The 16,965-nt window shown below is 44.9% G+C and overlaps 1 long non-coding RNA gene across 1 annotated transcript; it reads right to left on the reverse strand.

The window, feature by feature from the left end:
• Nucleotides 1-735: 735 nt before the first annotated feature.
• On the reverse strand, nt 736-8,236 carry LOC121771830. The gene is made up of 3 exons (XR_006044217.1): nt 8,150-8,236; nt 3,197-3,198; nt 736-746 (listed from the first exon to the last, which is right to left on the reverse strand). It is a non-coding gene; the product is annotated as an uncharacterized LOC121771830 (long non-coding RNA).
• Nucleotides 8,237-16,965: the final 8,729 nt, after the last annotated feature.

The following is a 16,965-nucleotide window of genomic DNA, read 5'->3' on the forward strand; positions in this document are numbered from 1 at the left end:
TTCAGCGATACGGAAGGAGGAAGAAACGCCTTCCGTGAAGGGCAATGAGAGTAAGGATCTGATTCCTGAGTCCGAGAATTTGGAAGCAGGGGGTTCTAGGAATAGAGATGACCTTCAGGAAGGTGATTTGGGGAGACCTTTACCAAGTGTGACTGAACCATTTCTCCTAGACCCAGAGCCGGAAGTAGAAAATGAAGTAATAAGGAGGGATCCGGGCAAATTTTCAGCTGAAGATTTTACAGGTGCAGTGAAACAAGTGAAACCGTTCCCACACTGAGGAGAGGCTAATAAGAATAACGATGAACCGGTGGATTTTATGGATATCTTTGGAAGGTTGGAGATCAATTTACCATTCTTGCAGGCTCTGAAGTTGCCGGTATTCAGTAAGTTCATTAAGGAGTTCATAGCTGGGAAGACCAGACCCAGTGGGAAGATTCTGATTGGAGAAAATATATCAGCAGTAATTCATAATCGAAGGATGCCCTCGAAATGCACTGATCCAGGTATGTTCACCTTACCTATTTCCATCGGTGATGTAAATGATAAGTCGTATTCTAGGCCTTGGTTACTGGTCAGTATGATGTGCATAATTGGATTATATCTGCAAAACAGTTGCTTAAGTGTACAGGTTGAGTGTTCTAGCCCGTAGGCAAAGCTTCGGATACTTCAGGTGGAAAGGGCGTCAGGATGATGTTATCCTGACTAGTATACATGCCAAAAAGGCTCGAGATGGAGAAGAAGGATAGCTGTGAAGATCAGCTGCAAGCAAGGGGGCAAAAGAGTTATTTCATATTCGAAGTCTACCCTAAAAATCAAGGGAGGCCTCCCTATAAAAGGAAGCCACTTGGAGAGAAAAAGATCATCAATTAGTTAGTTAACTCCTACGCTTAGTTAGCAATTTCTCTTCGGTAGATCTCTCCTTCAGCATTATCCTTCGTAATTCTTGTTCCTCGCCACAGCCATGGTCACTTGAAGATCATCAGTTCGTCGGAGTTCCATTCTCTCTTTCCAGTCAGCATGATCGTAGTTAGCAGTTCCATCGCCCGGAGTGGCAAAAACAATCTTTATTTGCTTTCTAGTTAATCTTGTTTGTTTTCTCTACGTTGGATCTTTAACATTTCCAGTATTTTGCTTACTTTGAAGTCTTAGTTGTGATCCAAACTTTTTATTGAATATGAAGTTGTTTTCCAGCATCGGTTCATGTTTGCTTTCGCTTCTTTCTGCCTAGATAGCTTAGATCTAGCTGTTACGGTAATTTCCAGTGTGGATTCGCATGTTTTAACTTCTGTAGTCAATATCTTTGAGTTTGCAAGTCTTCATAGCTGTTAGATTTTAGATCTAAATTAGTTAAGTGTGAAAACCCAGTTTACGTGATTTCTGCCACCCTACATGTTGACCAGTGAGCATAGTTGCAGTTTCAGTGTTTGATCTTTGATTTGAAGTTTTAATCATAGATTTGTGTTCTTGAAGTTGTTAATCTGTGTTTTTATGGTGATGAATCTGGTTTTGCCGATCTGATTTGATTTATGTTGAAGAAGACAACATCTCCATCCAAGTTTGGGACCACTCTTACTTTTTAACAACTTTTTACTTTTGTCCTTACTTTTCAGCTGTTACTTTTCAAATCTGCAGGTCTAGCCACCTAACTACCTCTTTCCCTCTGATATTCCATTTAGTCTTTTATAGTGAACTTGTACCTTCTACATTTATTTCTGAAACATCATGTTCCCCACTCACACGTACACAACCGTCTGTTTAACAACTCTCCCTCCTCCTAGTCAGTAGAGTACCACTTTAATTTCCCATCTAGGTAGAAACTCAACCCAAGTGTGGTAGCTAACCAAACCTTCCAGAATATCACCACAATCACTCCAAAGCGTCACCATCCCTGTGGGATTCGACCCCTACCTTCACTATACTACCCAGTAGAAGAGGGTTGAGGAATTAATGATACCAGGATTCAGGATTAGCTGGGACTTCCATACTGATCAGTAGGATACACCCCTGCTTGAAACGACACCTGACGCAAACCTGCTCTTTCAAATGGCGCCGTTGCCGGGGATGAATGGCGTTATTAACTGTTATTGTGAGTGATACTTTGGCGTATATACTGTGCATAATTTTTCTCTTTTTCTTTCGTTTAAGTTTATGAGCAGCAGCTCGGCTCCTGATCATCGGGGACCGCAAATACTCCAGCGAGGGACTATACTCGTGACCACTCGTTCTGGCCTGTCAACAACTTTGTCTGACTTAGGTTCGAGTAGTGACGAGGAGCAATACACCATAGAAGGACCAATACAAGAAGAGATACCAAGGCTAGAGGGAAACCCGAGAAGGATGGCCGCTCAAGGAGAAAGAAGATCCTGAGATCGGGACGCTGAATGCACATACCGAGGAAGAACCACCTCAAGCCATAGTTGTGACCCCAGGGCAAACTACCTGTGATGTGAAGCCTCATGTGATCGCAATTCTGCCTACATACTGCGGGAAGAGTTACGAATGGCCGTATGAGTTCCTTCATGAGTTTTGTAAAATTTGTAGGGCACAGAGAAGGCCAGCAGGAGCGACTGAGGATGATTATAGACTGAAGGCCTTGCCGTTCATACTGAAAGGGGAAGCTAACACCTGGTTCATGCGCTTGCCCCCCGACTCCATTGAGAGTTGGGCTGATTTCAAGTCAGTATTCCTAGGCGAGTTTTTCCCGTCATCCAAGACAAGCGCGCTAAAAAGGGAAATAACTAGTGTGAAGCAAGGGTACGATGAACCTTTGAGCGATTATTGGGCGAGGTATATGGGCCTTTTAGATGCATGTCCCAATCATCGCATGACGGACATTGAGATACATCATACCTTCTATGAGGGGATGAACATAACAACCAAGGACCTGGCCAATTCGTCGTCGGGAGGAAGCTTCATGCAGCTACGGGTCAGCGAAGCGAAGAGGGTCCTAAGGAAACTACTGAGTGCAAAGAAGGAGTATAACCATTCAAGGGATGGATACAACCGAGAAAAGGTTGCAAGTGCCTCGTCTATTGACCAGGAGCAGAAGCTTGAACAGAAGATGGACTTGAAGATGGATGAGCTGAAGAAGTCACTCCTGAGCGCAATCGAGAAGAATACACCGCAGACTTCCCCAGTTGGGAACTACAAGGGTGCAGAACAGGGAAACCAAGAACCGAGCTATGATCAGCCAAACGACTCGGTCAGTATGGAGCAGGCTAATGCTGCCGGATATTTTAACTCAAATGGGAATTGGATCCAGGGGAGACAACGGGACGCATCATGGAGGGATCACCCAAATTTTCGATGGGGAGATGGGAACCAAAATCAAAACCAAGGTCAAGGTCAGAACCAATATAACCCCCACTTGAACCAAAACCCCAACCGTGGGCCACCAAACCCGGACCACCAGTTCAACTGGTCAGGAAGGAACCCACAATCCCAAAACCAAAACCCACAACACCAAAGCCCAAACCCTATTTACATACCACCCCACCAGAGAAACTTCCAAAATTTCCAAAATCATCCGAATCAAGCACCCCAACACCATCAGAACCAAAATCATTTCTAAAACCAGAATCAGAACCAATATCACCAGTATAACCCTCCTGGCCAGTTTAACCAATACCCACCTAACCAGAACCAGCAAAACTTCCAAAATTTCCAGCCCAACCAAAGTTCCCAGTATAACCAGCACCAGGGCCCAAATCAGTCACAATATTCCAACAGGACCAGACGATCCGTGGAGGACATGATGGGAGAATTGCTCGCGTCGCAGCAAGGTATCAAGGGCGAGTTGCAATCCCACAACGAAGTAGTGCAGGGGATGCAAAATGCCCAGAAGGAACATAAAGCGAACATGGATATGATGAATAGGCAGTTGGCCCAGCTGGCCAGTTCGGTGGGTGATTTGAAAGGAAATGCAGGGAAACTCCCGTCTACGGTCCAAATACCCGAAAAGGCGAATGTGAGTAAGGTTACATTGAGGTCAGGAACTACTTATGATGGACCTCGACCGAAACAACCAAGTGGAGAGCCGAGTTGAATGAAGATAGGGGGCGACACCACCTCAGTGGAAGAGCTTAATAGATCCATACCTCGGATGCAGGACCCATTTTTCTTAGGGAAGACACCATGTGGAGGAGGTGAACCCGAAAATGAACTGATCAGGAAGGAACCCCATCAAGAGGTAGAATCCAGAACGGGGGCTCAGTTCCAGAATTTGCCCTAGGAAGATTCCAAGGGGGCTGCTGAGGGACCGGTAGAGGAGAGAAATGGGGAGAAACCATTCCCTTTCCGCTTTGTTACAAAAAGAAAAAAAGAGAACCCGGTGGATTACTTGTCGATTTTTGGGAAATTGGATGTCACCATACCATTCCTCCAAGCCGTGAAGCTACCCCCTCTTGGGAAATTCATTAAGGAGTTCATAGCCGGGAAAGCCCAAGAGGATGGGAAGATCATGGTGGAAGGGATAGCATCGGCGATTGTGCAGGAAAAACTACCAACCAAGAGAGCCGACCCAGGTATGTTCACTCTACGCATAACTGTAGGAGATGTAAAAGTCGAGCATGCAATGTGTGACCTGGGGGCATCTATAAATGTTATGCCATTGTCAATCTATAACCGATTCAAGGGAGTTAGATTGTCGAGTACTAGGGTGTTGATCCAACTGGCTGATAGGTCATGCATAAGTCCTGAGGGTGTTTTAGAGAATGTGTTGGTTAGAGTGCATGATTTTACCTACCCTGCTGACTTTTATGTGATTAAAATGAGTGAGTCTGAGGCTAGGGAATCTAGTGGCATATTGTTAGGGAGACCATTCTTGAGAACGACCAAGACAATAGTAGACATGGCTGAGGGGACAATTTGCATTGATTTCCATGGGGAGAAATTTACTTTCGATATCAATGAGGCCATGAAGAAGCCTATTGATTCTGAAAACTTATGCTATGTTGATGTGATTGACCCCTTAGTCCAAGATTTTCTTGAGACCGAACTATTGCAGGAGAAACTTCAAGCTTTAGATGTGTATGAGCAGGCTGACGTAGAAGCTGCTGCATGGTGCGATCTGATCAGTAGCCAAGGGTGGAAAGATGAAGAAATAGAATGAGCGATCAAGGAATTTTGCCAGAAATCAGAGTTCATTGGAGCCGCAGGGGCTCAGCTACCAGCTAGTATAGAGGAACCCCTAGGGGGAGAATTAGAAAAAGAAGGAGAAGCTGAAAGAAACCCTCTACTCGAAGACACACTTCCACCCCAAGTCGAGCTGAAGAAACTGCCGTCGAATCTGAAGTATGCTTTCCTCGGAGAGGAGAACTCATATCCAGTGATCATCAGCAGCAGCCTTACAAAGGAACAAGAGGCGAGGCTACTGACTGTGCTGAGCAAGAACAAGAAAGCGATTGGATGGAGTCTTACAGATTTGGTGGGGATAAGCCCCGACGTCTGCATGCACCATATTAGGCTGGAGGAAGGAGCAAAAGCGCATCGAGATGCTCAAAGGAAGGTAAACCCTAACATGCGAGAAGAAATATTGAAGGAAATCTTGAAATTGTTGTCGCTAGGGATTATCTATTCAGTGTCGGACAGTGAGTGGGTCAGCCCGATCCACATGGTTCCAAAAAATTCGGGAATCCAAGTCGTTCAAAATGAGAGGAATGAGCTGATCCCAACGAGGCTAGTCACGGGTTGGCGAATGTGCATCGATTACCGAAAGCTGAACAATGCAACGAGGAAGGACCATTTCCCTTTTCCTTTAATCGACCAAATGTTGGAGAGACTAGCTGGTAAAAAGTACTTTTGCTTTTTTGGATGGATACAACGGATATTTCCAAATTTACGTGGATCCTGAGGACCAGGATAAGACTACATTCACTTGCCCATTTGGAACCTATGCATACAGATGCATGCCTTTCGGCCTATGCAACGCTCCAGGTACGTTTCAAAGATGTATGATGAGCATATTCTCCGATCTAATTGAGGTCTGTATAGAGATATTTATGGATGACTTTATGGTCTACGGGATTCTTTCGACTCATGCCTTCATCACTTAGACATAGTTCTCGAAAGGTGTCAAGCAAAGAGTTTGGGTTTGAACTTTGAGAAGTGTCATTTTATGGTCACCGAGGGGATTGTTCTAGGACACGTGGTCTCAGAGAGAGGAATCCAGGTGGATCGAGCCAAGGTGGATGTTATATCCAAATTGTCGTTTCCTACTGATCAAAAGGGGATAAGGGGCTTCCTGCGGCACGCCGGATTTTATCGAAGATTTATCAAGGATTTCTCCAAGATCACCCAACCTCTTACCCGACTTCTTCAGAATGAAGTGGAGTTCGTTTTTGATGAGCAATGCAAGGCTGCTTTCAACCTTCTCAAGGAAAAACTGATATCCGCACCTGTCATACGGGCTCCTGACTGGGACTATCCTTTCGAAGTAATGTGTGACGCCAGTGATTATGCAGTGGGAGCCGTACTGGGTCAGAAGATCAATGGGAAGAGGTACGTAATTTTTTATGCATCTAAGACTCTGAATCAAGCCCAGCGGAATTACGATACCACTGAAAAGGAGATGCTGGCAGTGGTGTATTCTTTCGAGATGTTCCGGCCATACTTGTTGGGATCCAAGGTCGTCGTATATACTGACCATGCAGCGATTAAATATCTGATTGCCAAGAAAGAATCCAAACCCCGTCTGATCCGATGGGTACTCTTGTTACAAGAATTTGATTGGGAAGTGGAAGATAAGAAAGGAGTCGAGAACAAGGTGGCGGACCATTTGAGTAGAATAGTGCAAGATGGAAACAGCGAAGAGGTGCACGACAAGTTTCCAGAGGAGAATTTATGTGAGGTGATTTTTGAGGTCAGGAAAATTGACTGGAAAGAAGTGATGAAGCTTACTGGCCAGTACGATACAGCAAGAGAGAAAGAAAAGGTAGGGCAAGAACCATGGTATGCAGACCTAGCCAACTACCTAGTGACTGGAGAGCTTCCAGAAGTGCCGAGTATTACCAAGGCCCAAAGAATGAATATTAAGAGTGAAGCAAAATACTACTTTTGGGTCGACCCCTATCTGTGGAGAGTGGGATCCGATCAAGTGATAAGGAGGTGCATTCCTGACTGGGAGCAGCGGGATGTCTTGATCCATTGCCATTCGTTAGCATGTGGAGGACATTTTGGGACCAAGAAGACGGCAAAGAAGATTCTGGATAGCGGTTTTTATTGGCCAACCCTCAACAAGGATGCATACGAATTCTGCAGAAGCTGTGAACGTTGTCAACTGACCGGAGGAATATCTGCCCGAGACGAAATGCCGCAGGTACCCATCATCGTTTGTGAGCTGTTCGACATATGGGGAATGGATTTCATGGGGCCTTTTCCTTCATCATATGGCAATCTGTATATCCTAGTTAGTGTTGCCCACGGTTCCAAAACCGGCGGTTCCGGTTTGGTCGAAGTCGGAACCGGAACCGGACCGTGAGGCTATTTCACGGTTCCGGTTCCGGTTCGAAAACCGCAGGTTCTGGTTCGGAACCGCCGGTTTTCCGGCAGTTTACACGGTTCCGATTCGAAAACCGGCGGTTTCGCGGTTCGATTTTTTTAAAAATTAGAAATTTGGACTTATACAATAAATTGGAACAAGACAATGGATAATTTAAATTGAAATAAGACGAATAAGGTGAAAATGATATCAATTTTATTGAATTTGAGTTGTAACGGACAACGATACATTACAATTTACAATACATATACAAGTATACAACATACAATAATGTAATATAAATTTGAAATTTGGACTTATACAATAAATTGGAACAAGACAATGGATAATTTAAATTGAAATAAGACGAAAAAGATGAAAATGATATCAATTTTATTGAATTTGAGTTGTAACGGACAATGATACATTACAATTTACAATACATATACAAGTATACAACATTATATAATAGAAATGTAGAAATATGGAACAATATATATTTTTTTGTTTAAGCAATTGAGAAAAAAAGACAACTTATAGAACTACGGGAACAAGTATAAGTGTATAACAATGCGTAATAAGAGTAGCACTTGAGTAATTAAATGGAAGCACAATAGCACAAATGATAAATTGGAGACAAAGAGAGAGAATTGAGAGATTGAAGAGAGAAACTGATACGACCACAAGTTCCGAGCCTCAAGAGTCACTCGTACTCCATGAGCCTTGGGTAGATTGGGGTCCAAGAACGATGAAAAGGCCATGACAAGGAGCTAAGATGTAACTGGGGTCTGATTCAAGCAGTGATCTGACATATCAAATGACGTCCAAATTCTCTTCCAAGGCAACCGATGTCTTCGTCTTCGAAAGAGGGTCGCGTGAGTATGTTTCACGCCTCGAACGGAGTTCGGATGAGAGAGATATGGCCGTTTGAAGAAAGCCGCGCAATGCAGAACAAAACGCGCGGGCGGGCGTTTTCCCTTATGCAAAACGCCCGGTCGGGCGTTTGTGTCCGATTTTAAGAATTTAGGCAGAAAATTCGCCCGGTCGGGTGATTTGCCATTTTCTAAACGCCCGGTCGGGCGTCGGCACTGTTTTTGCCAATTTTTCACTTATTTTGGGCCATTTTCTTATGTTTCCAACCCTAGCTATAAATACCATTTGTGAGACATTTATTTGGGGGACTTTGATGAATGTTATTATGAAGACTCCTTTGAGAGCATCTCCCATGTGAGATTTCTATCCAAATTCCTACATTGTAGGTTGCTTGTTTTATGTTCATTTGGCTAAATCAAGTATAGGTATGCATTTATGGTTGTGTAGTCATGAATGTGGAGCCAATGGAGTATTTGCTTTGGGTGAAAGTAGCCTAGGGTTGCCCACATCTTTTTGTGGGAGGTCATAGGTCCTCAAAGAGGATTCCTCCTTCTTTACACGTTCTTCTCACCTTCTTTCTCTCCATCCAAAACCATTTTGAGTTTAGTTTTTGGAGGCTAGGCTCTTTATCTTTACTTTATCTTTGAAAACACAAAAAAATTGAAATCAAACACCGCTTTGGGTATTTCTTGGGCACATGGAAGGTTTCCCTCACAAGGAACCTTATCAGAAACTCTTATTAACACACGAGTGGGGTGAATGTAAATGAGGATAGATTGGGGTATTTATAGATAAAAATGGGTGGAAAATGGAAGAATTCGAATTTGAAATCTGAAAAATAAATTTGAATTTTCGAAAAAACCGGCCGGATTTCACGGTTAACCGGCGGTTCCGGTCCAAAAACCGTCAGAACCGGCCGGTTTTCATGCTCAAAAAGCTGCCCTCCCTGATGCCTTGGTTTCCGCGCCCGAACCGGCGGTTCATCCGATTAACCGGCGGTTCCGAACCATCCCAAATCGGCGGTTCGGTGACGGTTCCGGTTCAAAAAATCTTGAACCTGAACCAGACCGCGACCCGAATTGCCACAGTTCCGGTTCGAGGAAATTGCCACGGTTCCGGTTCGAGGAAATCGCCACGGTTCCGGTTCGGAACCGGAACCGGTGGGCATCTCTAATCCTAGTCGCAGTGGATTACGTTTCCAAATGGGTACAAGCAAAGGCCATGAGCACGTGTGAAGCAAAGGAGGTGGCCAAGTTCTTAAAGAGTCAGATCTTCAGCCGGTTCGGAGTCTCGAGGGTGATCATATCTGATCAAGGTACACACTTTTGTAACCGTACAATTGAAGCTGTAATGAAAAAGTACGGTGTGCACCATAGACTTTCGAGCCCCTATCATCCGCAAGCTAACGGTCAAGCGGAGATTTCTAACCGAGAGATAAAGAAGATTCTGGAGAAGACTGTAAATCCTTCTAGGAAGGATTGGAGTGTGGGGTTAGAGGATGCTCTATGGGCCTATCGTACAGCCTACAAGACCCCCATAGGAATGTCCCCGTACCGGATCGTTTTTGGGAAGATGTGCCATTTACCGGTTGGAATTGAACACCGGGCATACTGGGCAGTACAGAAAGTGAATATGGATGCTACAGCCTGTGAAGAGGAAAGGAAGCTGCAGCTGCAGGAGTTGGAGGAACTCAGATTGGAGTCGTTTGATTTAGCCATGTGGTACAAAGAGCGAACCAAATTGTGGCACGACAGGAATCTGAGGACCAAGGATCTCCATGTTGGGCAGAAAGTACTACTCTTCCAGTCGAGACTGAAGCTCATGCCTGGGAAACTCAAGTCGAAATGGACAGGGCCTTATGTCATCACCTCACTCCGTTCCAATGGAGCAGTAGAAATTTCAGGGAGTCTTTCTAACGCTGAACCTTTTGTTGTGAATGGGCATAGGCTAAAAGTATTTAGGGAGAATAGTGAGGTGGGTGTAGTGGATGAAATTCCACTACAACCACATACTTTAGCCGCATACTGACCAGTAGGATATGAATTTGGAATTCCACTAGGCCAATTCTTTTGAAAGTCTACATATACTGGCCAAGTAGAGTTCCAAATTGCCTAAGAGAAATGTAAATATTGTAAATACATAGTTAATTTTCGTTTGCAAAATAAAGTTTAGAAAATCCAAAATTATTTTCGGACCTCAAACATTAATTGGGAGTACGTACTGACCATCAGAATGCCATTTTGATGAAACTCCTATTTTATTTAAGTGTCCTTTTTACTTTATTTCTAATCTAGGAAAATATAGGGGAAAATCATTAAGGGACGAATTTGAATTTGTGGAATTTTTGCAGCTTTTGAAGGGTGGTAGCGGCTGGAAGGGGCGCGTGAGCCGAGAGAGTAGGCACGCCAACCAATAGGGAGCCACTATTCTCAACCGCCTCTCCCTCGAAACGATGCAATTTGGAACCGCCTATAACCGGTTGCAAACCCACAACTGCCCTATTCCAACCCATAACCAGCCGTCTCCCCCATTTTTCACTTCACAATTTCACTCTGCAACTTTTTCTCTCTGCAAAATTTCCACCGTCACTCCACAAACACCAACCCCCACTTTATACCCAGAATTTCACAGATCTAAGCCATGGGAAGGAAGGCATTCGCAACAAAAATCAAACCCACTTCAACCCGCAGGGAAGAAAAACCAGAATCACCACAACCGCGGGAAGAACGGCCGCCGAGCCCACAACCGCAACCATCGGAGTCGGCTCCTCAAGCGCCAACAATGGTCTCCTTCGAAGCAATGGCGGCGTTTCTTCAACAGCAGGACCTCAATTGGGATTGGTCGGCGGCGCTGGCCGGTTTGGGTCAAATCGGGGGACAAGAGAGAGTATTCGGAGAAAATCCTTCGGAACCGATTGTGCCATCTACAGCAACACTCCCAACCCCCATTGCGACTTCCTCCGGAATTCCACCAGAAAGAGAAGCTCCATCGACTACCCCACCACCTAAGACCTCAGAACCCTCAGAAACTCCACAACACAGTGATTCAATGGAGATTGACCCCATTTCAGATCATTACGATTCCGACTCGGGAGAACGTGAAGCGAGGAAAGGTCAGGAACAGGGGAGCCTACAGGGAGTAGTTGAGTCAGAGAAAACGCTGACGGCGGGAGTCGTTCCCCGAAAAGTGGCGAGGGAGGAGATAGATCTGAACGAATCAGCCAAGAAGCAGGGCCTAATGACCGATGAGGAATTTCAGGCTATTTTAGATGATGTCAACCAAATGGAAGATGACACTGCCGTGGTGGCTGAGGGGCTAGACCTCGCATCACAGCCAGTAGGAGAGAATGAAGAAGCCGAAGAAAGAAACCGCTCAGAGGGCCAAGCCGAACGGCCAATAGACGAGGTGGTGGAAAGCCAAGCTAGGGAAGGAGAGAAAGAGCCAGAGTCAGTGAACCCCCAGACAGAGGCGGGGAAGAGTGATGTGCATGTGGAAGCAGAAGAAACAGAGGCAAGAGCGGTGGTACCAAAACCAGTAGCACCTCCGGTGACTAAACCGAAGGCAGTCAAGAGGAAGTTGGTGTTGAAGGGCGACCCTAGGGCAGAATAGCCAAAGCCGCAAAGGGTATCTCAATGATGCTTAGGAAGGTGGGCAGCTAGTAAGGTGAAGCCGAACATAGAGGCAGATCCCGTTGAGATCTTGAGTGAAGAGGAGAGGACCACTCCCACAAAACCTGGCGAGGAGTCTTTACCTGTTACTGACCTAGAGGATACCGCAATGGAAACCGAAGTGGTCTCTCCAACACTGAGTGGCCAAGGTGAAGAGGCTGACGGGATGGCTGAGGGTCTGGACCTCGCATCCAGGTCAGTAGGCCACAAGGGGACCGGCCCTACTACCCAGGATCCACTTTCGACACAAGCTGAGAAGGAACCCGAAGAAGAGAAAGACAAGGATGACGGAGAGGAAGTTAGATACCGAGAAGAGAGAAAACGAAAGGGGAATGCCCCTATGAAAAAGAAGTCCAGCAACAAGAAGCCACGCATGGTGAACACTGGAATAGTCATCACTGAAGCTGCTCGGAGAACACCACCGAGCCGACAGGAATTGAGCGACAGTGAGTATGCGGCCAGCGAGGAATCAGCCTCCGACAGCGATATCTCTTTGGAGGATGAGGAGTACGCAGAACAACAGCTTCTGGATGATCATCGGGAGTTAGTCCACCCACCGGTAGAGAGATTAAGGTACCGGAGGTGGACAGCGGACTTCACTGACGAGATAGCGGAGGAGATGAAGCTTTTTGAAACCAAGAAACTGCAGGATACTTTTGACAGCATGGATGATGGGAATAAGGACGTCAAGTGCGGGAAGGTAGTGCATTACCCCTCCTTGGATGAGTTGGGTGTTCGAGAGCAGTTCCTAGCCTATTTGCAAGCACTAGGGTTTGAGTGGTTGCTGCCGAATGGAAACCCAGATATTTGTGTTAGGCCTGCGAAAGAATTCTTCACTACATTCAGGTTCAGGGTAACTACAGATTTAGATGAGGTGTCTATAAGTTTTAGGTTATTTGGAGGAGAGATTAGTATGAGTCTGATCGAGTGGACGGTACGGCTGGGGATGTGCAGTCTTGAGGAGGCCATAGGGCTAGATTGGAGAAATAGGGAATGAGGAATCCCCCGCAGACATGTCAATTTTGACCCACAGGAGGCTTGGGCAGAGTTAACTCATCCAGATGCTGGAGAGTTTGTTTCAACCATCTCTCGCTCAACCCATTTCAATGACCCCATTTTACGTCTAGTGCAACTCCATCTAGATTTCAACTTGTTGGGCCAGTCAAACTCAGCAGTCCGTACCTCAATGACGGAATTGTATCTGCTATGGTGTGCAAAACATGGACGGAGATTGCATCTAGGTTTCTGGACTGCGTACCAATGCCATTTGATCGCCACCCATCCTGCCCGAAATCTCACCCTATGCCATATTTTGGGAATATTTGTCGGGAACGAAATTGTCGTCACAGAGGCTGAGGATTTGTCCCCGCTGACCATGGTATGCCCTCCTGGGTTGTTTTATATACCACTCTTTGTCCGCACAAATGTCGTGTACATGAGAGAAGGTGTTCTGCATTTCTACGCAATGGGACAGGAGGCTATACCAGCTGGTAGAGCTTCTGCGGGACAGGGGATGCAAGCTCAGAGGCTGGCGACTTTGGAGAGGACCGTGGCAAAGATGGGGGAGGAAAATCGACAAATGAGATCGGAGATGACCCGCTTAGCGTCAGTTATGGAAGGAATTCTAATGGAGTTAGTTCAGAGAAGGCAAGAGGAAGCGACTGGACCGAGTGGCCATGGAGGCCAGAGTGATAAACCACCCACAGGTACCCGAAACAGAAGCTGCAGAGACAGAGGAAGGAAAGGCCGAGGTGACGGCGGATGCCGAGGAGCCGGCAAAGTCTGATGAGAACCAATCTGGAACTGAGAAGGAACAACCGGAGGAACCACCTGAACCACATGCGCCGCGAAGGAGCAGGCGACACCAATAGACCCCCCCTGACGAGTTAGTTTTCTTTTTAGTTTTTAGTTTGTAGTTTTTCATATTTTAATTGTGTTTAGCTTTGTTTAGGTAGTATAATTTGTGTATGTGCGCAACCCCCATTCATAACACTTAGCCTATTCTATAGTCAAAGTGTGAGAAGTAAAGGGTTTGCTATTTTTGGCGCATGTGTTTGTGTTTTCTGTTTTCTTTTTCGTAAGCATGTTGGCTCACACTTAGCCCATTGCATGGTCTAAGTGTGAGGAGTTTATGTATATGTGTTTTGTAATTGTTGGTTTCTGTTTAGGTTTTACATTCTCCCACTTAGCCTATTACATAGCCTAAGTGTGAGAAGTTTTTAGTATAAGTATGTTTTGTTGAGGTTTGGTATTTCTGTGCGTCAACCATATTGGCCATTACCTTTTTCCACTTCACAGCCCCATCTGAGGACAGACATAGTGAAGTAGGAGGGGGAAATGCACTAGTCAGTATGACATGTGTACACATGTGTCATCTGTGTCTATGTGTTTGTGTTAGTGTCTTGTTAGGTCTAATTTTTTTTTTCTTTTGTGTGTTTATTGGGCTTAAAACTCAACTGTCCTGAGCTGACCGTGAGGGGAATTGAGGGAGATACGACATGCTGGAAAACAGAAACCACCCCCCTTAGTACCTCCTAGCCAGGATAGATGATGCGAGTATGAAAGAAAAGTCCATCCTTAGAGCCAAACACGAAACCCCTCTTTGAATGTGAGTTAAAAGCCTAAAGTGGAACCACTTTCCACTAATTCAGAAAAGAAAAGAGTGGCTGCCACAAGGTGCCTAGGGTGAAGTGACCGCGTGTAGCAACACTGAACGCAGTAGGAAACCCCTCCCCAAAAAAAAAAGAAAAAAATATTTATTTTCCAACCCTTAGAAACCCACTTTCTAGCCATACACATACCCAGATATAACCCATATCCCCTGGAATTGTGTGTGCAAGGCATAAGGCAAGAAGGCAACTGGCCAGAAGGTGTACAAGAAAGCAGAATCCAACTGGGCAAGAGTGATTGAAGGCCCAAGGAAGAAAATCGACTAGAGTGTCATCCCAGGTGCCAAAAAAGAAGGAATAAGGGTGGCGAAGCCACAAAGAAAAAAAAAGAAGAATATGAAGAAAAATGGTCAGAAAAACTTGACCACAAAAAAAAGAAAGAGAAGGAATAAGGGTGGCGAAGCCACAAGAAGCTACTGACCAGTTGGAGATCAAAGCCAGAAGCGCCAGCCAAGAGAAGCAACAACCAAGAGCCCAAATGCACACGGTTACCCCACATCAATTAAAGTAGAAGTTTTTGAACCTTAGAGCCTTAGAAACATCCACCCAAAACACTACAAACCAATAGCCTCGTTACAAGCCTTTAAGCCCATCAGTAGCTGCACGTGAAATCTAAGTCCGAAGCAATTGTGGTTGAGCACTATGAGAGAATGCAGTCCTAACATTCCCGGTGAAGGTATGAGCGACTGAGTGAACCTAGTGTTTGGCCGAGAGTTGGGCGATCTTGACGAACGGATATACTGACTGGAAAGAAAGGGGGGGCGGCGGAAGTTCAAGGCTGTCTAAGGCCGGATTGCACCTGATCCTGAGGGGAGGGATGGTTGAAAATATAGCCCAATTACTGTGTTAATGTGTCTAAGTGTTTTAGTTTCCTTTTATGTGTTTGTCTTTGTTATTTGTTTTTCTTTGCGTCATAGTTAGAGTCTAAGGTAGGATAGAGTCGGTCAGGGGAGTAACCAGGCTAGAATTCGACTTATTTCTTTTTGTTTGTTCTTCACGCTTGAGGACAAGCAGGTGGTAAGTGTGATGAGTTTGATAAGTCGTATTCTATGCCTTGGTTACTGGTCAGTATGATGTGCATAATTGGATTATATCTGCAAAACAATTGCTTAAGTGTGCAGGTTGAGTGTTCTAGCCAGTAGGCAAAGCTTCGGATACTTCAGGTGGAAAGGGCGTCAGGATGATGTTATCCTGACCAGTATGCATGCCAAAAAGGCTCGAGATGGAGAAGAAGGATAGCTGGGAAGATCAGCCGCAAGCAAGGGGGCAAAAGAGTCATTTCATATTCGAAGTCTACCCTAAAAATCAAGGGAGGCCTCCATATAAAAGGAAGCCACTTGGAGAGAAAAAGATCATCAATTAGTTAGTTAACTCATACGCTTAGTTAGAAATTTCTCTTCGGTATATCCCTCCTTCAGCATTATCCTTCGTAATTCTCCTTCCTCGCCACAGCCATGGTCACTTGAAGATCATCAGTTCGCCGGAGTTCCATTCTCTCTTTCCAGTCAGCACGATCGTAGATAGCAGTTCCATCGCCCGGAGTGGAAAAAACAATCTTTATTTGCTTTCTAGTTAATCTTGTTTGTTTTCTCTACGTTGGATCTTTCGTATTTCCAGTATTTTGCTTACTTTGAAGTCATAGTTGTGATCCAAACGTTATATTGAATATGAAGTTGTTTTCCAGCATCGGTTCATATTTGCTTTCACTTCTTTCTACCTAGATAGCTTAGATCTAGCTGTTACGGTAATTTCCAGTGTGGATTCGCATGTTTTAACTTCTATAGTTAATATCTCTGAGTTTGCAAGTCTAGATAGCTGTTAGATTTTAGATCTGAATTAGTTAAGTGTGAAAACCCAGTTTACGTGATTTCTGCCACCCTACATGTTGACCAGTAAGCTTAGTTGCAGTTTCAGTGTTCGATCTTTTGATTTGAAGTTTTAATCGTAGATCTGTGTTCTTGAAGTTATTAATCTGTGTTTTTATGGTGATGAATCTGGTTTTGCCGATCTGATTTGATTTATGTTGAAGAAGACAACATCTCCATCCAAGTTTGGGACCACTCTTACTTTTTAACAATTTTTTTACTTTTGTCCTTATTTTTCAGCTGTTACTTTTCAGATCTGCAGGTCTAGCCACCTAACTACCTCTTTCCATCTGATATTCAGTTTAGTCTTTTATAGTGAACTTGTACCTTCTACATTTATTTCTGAAACATCATGTTCCCCACTCACACGTACACAGCCGCCTGTTTAACAACTCTCCCTTCTCCTAGTCAGT

The sequence above is a fragment of the Salvia splendens genome, chromosome 16, assembly GCF_004379255.2.
Source record: "Salvia splendens isolate huo1 chromosome 16, SspV2, whole genome shotgun sequence".
Classification (NCBI taxonomy): Eukaryota; Viridiplantae; Streptophyta; class Magnoliopsida; order Lamiales; family Lamiaceae; genus Salvia; species Salvia splendens.